Genomic DNA, 6,000 nt, shown 5'->3' with positions numbered 1-6,000 from the left:
TTATATATGTTTGTATAAAACTTTTCCAGGTTTATACATTTAGCTGCAACTTATTTAGAGGTGTCTGTTTTTTTCCATTTAACTAGTATTCCCAATGAATACGTCTCCTCTGTTTTTTTTCTGTATTTATACCCAACTTGACAACCTAAAATAGATGTATGAGGGAATAATATATTCATCTTGAGTCCCTTGATAACCCGGCTATTTCCTCTCACCCCAGAGTGTTGTGGGATAGAACAGTGTTATATAACAATTAACCAGATGATCCCAAAAGGCATTCTATTCTTCACCCATGATCGGCAAGATGTGACGTACTTCGAACAGCATCTTGGCTTCTATTTATGTGTGTTTTTACTGTTGCTAGGATTTTGTGTTTGCAAAGGAAAAAAAATCTTTTTAAAACTCTGGATTCCTTATTGAGAATGATAACTGATAAGTAGAGCACAGTTCAGGCTGTATCGAATGAATTAACTTTAAATGTCATATCTAACCACTATCTCAAAAAATACCTTAAGGTATTTGGCCCAATTTCAAACAAATTTCAATTTAAATATCTTGCTCTTTTTATTTATGTTCTGTCATTGTGAAAGTAACAGGGTTTGCTATTACTACCTACTTACGTAGTTTATGTTTGTGAAATCTCTTGTTTAAAATCTGAACATAGTGTTTTGTCACTTAAAGGAAAACTCTAGGCACCATAACCACTAAAGCACACTATAGTAGTTATGGTACTAGAAGTGCCTTGGCGCCCATGCTTTGTAAGTAGCCAAACCAATTTAGACTGGTTTAATGTCTTAACTGGGATCCGTGAGACGCAATTTCTGGCCTGTAGCTGCCATGGACTCAGCGTGCACCTACTGGCGTATACCAAGTAAGAGGTCAAACCGTTCTAAATCAGTTTCAGAATTATTTACTAAAGTAAGAACTGTTGAGAATTCAAAGAGAATTACAAGGGAATTTAAGGAAAACAGTTGCCAAAGTGGAAGAATAACTGAATTGGAGAATGTTTCTTCTTCGGCCATTTCGGCCTTAAATTTGAAATTCATTTTGAATTCTCCGCAATTTTCACTTTAGTAAATAATGCTGTTTGATTTCTTACATAGGAGGTGGGTCATAGCACCCATGGTACCATAACCACTGCAATGTGTTGTTGTGGTTATGTTGCTTGTGTTTTGTTTTTTCAAAGAGAATAAAAGGGGAAGTACAGCACTGACTAAAACAATTAAAACCTCCTATAACGTATGTTAAAGGACCACTCTAGTGCCAGGAAAGCATACTCGTTTTCCTGGCACTAGAGTGCCCTGAGGGTGCCCCCACCCTCAGGGACCCACTCCCGCCCGGCTCTGGAAAGGGGAAAGGGGTAAAAACTTACCTTTTTCCAGCGCTGGGCGGGGAGCTCTCCTCCTCCTCTCCGCCTCCGTTCCTCCCCGTCGGCTGAATGCGCACGCGCGGCAAGAGCTGCGCGCGCATTCAGCCGGTCACATAGGAAAGCATTCATAATGCTTTCCTATGGACGCTTGCGTGCTCTCACTGTGATTTTCACAGTGAGAATCACGCAAGCGCCTCTAGCGGCTGTCAGTGAGACAGCCACTAGAGAATTAGGGGGAAGGCTTAACTAATTGATAAACATAGCAGTTTCTCTGAAACTGCTATGTTTATAAAACAATTAGTTAACCCTAGCTGGACCTGGCACCCAGACCACTTCATTAAGCTGAAGTGGTCTGGGTGCCTAGAGTGGTCCTTTAACTGTTTGTGTTAACCAGGACATATATTGCAAAGGTGGAGGAGAAATAGAAACATTGTTTAATCTCTCCTATAGCGTGCGTTAAATTATATACTTGATTATTGGTATTAACTAAATATTAAAAGCAAATGGAGAAAGACAATATATCCAGAACAGGACACTCCTGCCTGGAATTATAATTGTCCCTTCACGTATTTATAGACAAATCCTAAAGTGTTGTAAGTGCAAAATAAACTTATTATATCAGCTGTGTAGGCCCTGTCCTGCATGTATAAACACTAGCTGATCCGATTCGAGAGTACCTGTTACTCTACTGCAATTATAATAAACAATGCAAACACGTTTTCCCACATAGATAGCATGTTGTAAGTGCAAAATAAACTTATTATATCAGCTGTGTAGGCCCTGTCTTGCATGTACAAACAGTAGCTGACCCGATTCGAGAGTATCTGTTACTCTACTGCAACAATGAAAACACGTTTTCCCACATAGATAGCTTGCTGGAATCTATCCCACAATGGACAGACATTATTGTAATATTCTTTAATCCTTTGGTATTCTTTTGAGTACCATCATTATTTATTGCAGTTTGTGGTCGAGAGGTGAAAATTTAACGATTCTTCTAAACTTCCTCACTTATCAGGGTTATTTACCTAATTGAGAATTCACAGTAAATTCTGGGTACATTTCAAATGTAACCCCTTAAGGACCCATGACATGTGTGACATGTCATGATTCCCTTTTATTCCAGAAGTTTGGTCCTTAAGGGGTTAAGGCCAAAAAAGCCAACCTGGAAAAAAAATCTTGGACGTCAGCTATTCAGCTACTTTGGCCTTTAACCCCTTAAGGACACATGCCATGTGTGACATGTCATGATTCCCTTTTATTCCAGAAGTTTGGTCCTTAAGGGGTTAATTTTAAATTCACTTTAACGAATTAACCTGTATATGTTTCATAAGCGCGTCTTTTATGAGGGTTGATGCCTCAGGACAATGGGAATGTTTGGTTTGTTTGAGTACGCATTTCTGGTCATTTTGAGATTTGATTTGCATGTCATCTAGTCTTTCATCATAAATTTGTAGATTATTCTTGGATTACTGATTTTTACATGTTAGTAAATAGGTATCATAAGTAGAAATAAAAAACATCTCCAACCAAAGAATTCAAGCAGAGCTATTCGCTAATCTGGAAATTGTCAGGAATTGACCAGGCATGTGCAGATTTTACAGCAAAACAGATGATGTGGAAAAGTAGATGGATATCTGTTTATTTTATCTTGGTCTGAAACTTGCAATTCTCTGGTTAATTCTCAGCTTATTGAATAACATTATATGGTTGATTACTAAATCTATAATTTGGAGAAATAGCTTCAGAACTGTAGATTTAAAGGGTTACTCCAAACACCATAACCACTGCAGCCTGGCGCGTCCATGATACCAAGAGTATCCTGGACTGATTCCCTGGATATGAAGCAAACCATTTAGCAATGGTTTGCCTCCTCACCTGAGTCCCTGCTGGGTTTTGATGCTTCCTGGTGGTCCAGTAATGTGCTTTCGGATTCTGTAGAGCTGCAGAATACGTAAACCATGGCGTTTGACATTCATTGGCTGAGAGTGGAAGTTGCTCTCTGTTGACATTAGCCAACCTGGAACCTAGTTCTGCGCTGGTTGATGACACCCCTATGATGTTGCCAGATGTTGAGTTACACCTTCGACAGAGAGGTTAATCTCTGTGCAGTCAAATTACAAATGTATGTACATACACATGTTTTAATTCAAACACCAATACTACACACAAATCTACACCCACCATTTAAAAGCCAACACTACATACAAACACATCCCTATATTAAAATGCCAAAATTATATACAAACACCCCTTTATTCAAATACCAAAAGTGCACATAAAAGTATGACCACTTTTAAAAGCCAACACTACATACAAACACACCCATGCATTCAAACACAAATATTTTATAGAACTTCACCATTCCATTCCAATGGCAACGGTACATACAAATACACCTCTACGTGCACATGCACTTACTCCATACAAAAAATTTTTTACATTCAAATGTACAAACTCACAAATACAACCCTGCAATGATGTACAAATGGTAGATGCCCAACTAGCAGAGCGTTGTGGGAGTTGTATGACAGATGTGCCTCTATATTATGGACACCCTTGCATTAGAGGGGGGCCCTCAAAAAGGTTCTTGCACCATGGCCCCCCCGTCTACATTAGTTCTGCCACTGGTCTGTAGGACAGTCAGATGAAATAGAACAAACTCTTCACTCAGTTTTGCGGTTTCAGATTAGTGCACCATATCTATTTATATTCCTGATTTCTAGGAAATTGCATGTACATTTCCCTCGATGTACATGATATCTTAAGAGCAGAGGTCACATGATTCATTACCTTTGAAACAACGCTAATGGGAGTGATCCAATCAACTATTATACAGCATACACAGTGAAGTGCAATGAAGAAAACACCAATACCTCACATAGATACATAGATTCACCCCAATCTATGGCACTATAATTCATTCCTGTGTATCCCACTAGAGTAGCATTTGAAATCAGAGCTCATGGGGACTGAGCTGGATCAAGGACAGAATTTCTCAAAAAATACAAAGAAAAGAGTAATATTGTCTTGAGAAAGTTTTAGTTACTTTCACAAAATATGTAGACGCTGGTAAGCTTGTCATTTTTGTTATTCTTTGCTGTTATCCTTAGCTCCCCATGAGTCTACTTGGGATTGGAATACCCCAAATAGTGAATAAAGAAATTGGATTGTTTCTTTGATGGTAGTGGAAAAACAGAACTCTTACATTGCCCCCTTTTTTACTGGAGTTCCCTCTCAGTCCACCTTACTGAAAAGTGTGTGTGTGTGTATATATATCTATAGCTGTACAATAAGCAATCCTGGATGGTAAAAGTTATTTTAATCCAAGTTGTTTACAACTCAGTTTCAATAGTCATTCTAAGCACCATCACAACTTTGTAGAATTGCAAAAGTGATTGTGGATATAGCACCCTGAGCCATCTTTCAACTCTGAAAGTAATCTATAGTGATCCGTAAAAATTGCTGCAGCTCTAAATCTGAAACTCAGCTGTCAATCAAGCAGGTTGAAACAAGAGCCTCTCCTCTCGGCAGAGAACTACACCATGAACTTTGAAAAAAGTTTGAGTTATGAATGTGTTGACATAAAAAAAAATTCAAGGTTCTTGATGTGAGTTAGCTTTAGCAGGAATCACATGCCTAGTGAAAAGTGCAGTCTGTAGCATGTACATTTTTGGAAGAGGGTATAATTAAAATATCATGGTGAAAAAGCAATTGGGTATTAAAAAGTAGGTAGATGAGAGCTAAGTAAGGGGTGTGGGGTTAATGAATAATTATGGATTAAAACATAATTATGGGAATAGAGGTAGTAGAATTGGATGCTATAGATCAGGGATCTCAAACTCTTGGTCCTCCAGATGTTAATGGCCTAGAACTTTTTTTAATTCTTTGAATACACTGGGTGGCCACAGTACCTTCTAGATCTAGCATGTAAGCTCATTAAGCAGGGCCCTCAACCCCTCTGTTCCTGTGCGTCCATTTGTCAGGTTACAATTACGTGTCTGTTAGTCCACCCATTGTACAGCGCTATGGAATTTTGCTGGCGCTATATAAATAATAAATAATAATGATAATCATCTTGATATTGGTGTGTCAGTGATGAGTTCAGGGTCCTGTCTTGGGTTGTTCCCTGCTGTCTTGCTTTTGGGAGATACTGCACTAGGACCCTGCAGAGACCAGTGAAACAGTGCTCTCTGCATGGTATGGCCTCAGTGATTGGCAGGCAGCCTGGGGTGCATTCACTTCAGACTGGCCTGCAAGTAATTCAGTAAAACAGACACACAGATAGGCTGGGTGGGAGAAAGAGACACACAGATAGACTGGGGGAGAAAAAGAGACAAACAGAGGGCTTGGGCAACTGCCATAGTCAATCATCCTTGATATCTGGGTAACTTAATAACTGGGGTCATAGCATGGGGTCCATACAACATAATGTGTCGATCTTACTGAAGTGCTATCATTTTGTGTAGCTGTTTGTAACACAATAAAAAAAGGAGTAATGCCTCCTGGACTTTGGCATTTAGGATACAAGGAGCAATTCCTCTGGGATACAGGGAATCCTGACACTTTGAATTTGCGTAGTGTAATGAATTATTCAGCTTATTTACTAGTTCAGTGTTAAACTAAAATCT

This window comes from Pelobates fuscus, chromosome 11 (assembly GCF_036172605.1).
Source record: "Pelobates fuscus isolate aPelFus1 chromosome 11, aPelFus1.pri, whole genome shotgun sequence".
NCBI classification, from domain to species: Eukaryota; Metazoa; Chordata; class Amphibia; order Anura; family Pelobatidae; genus Pelobates; species Pelobates fuscus.
The sequence above is the reverse complement of the archived record's forward strand: the minus strand, read 5'-3'. Positions refer to the sequence as shown.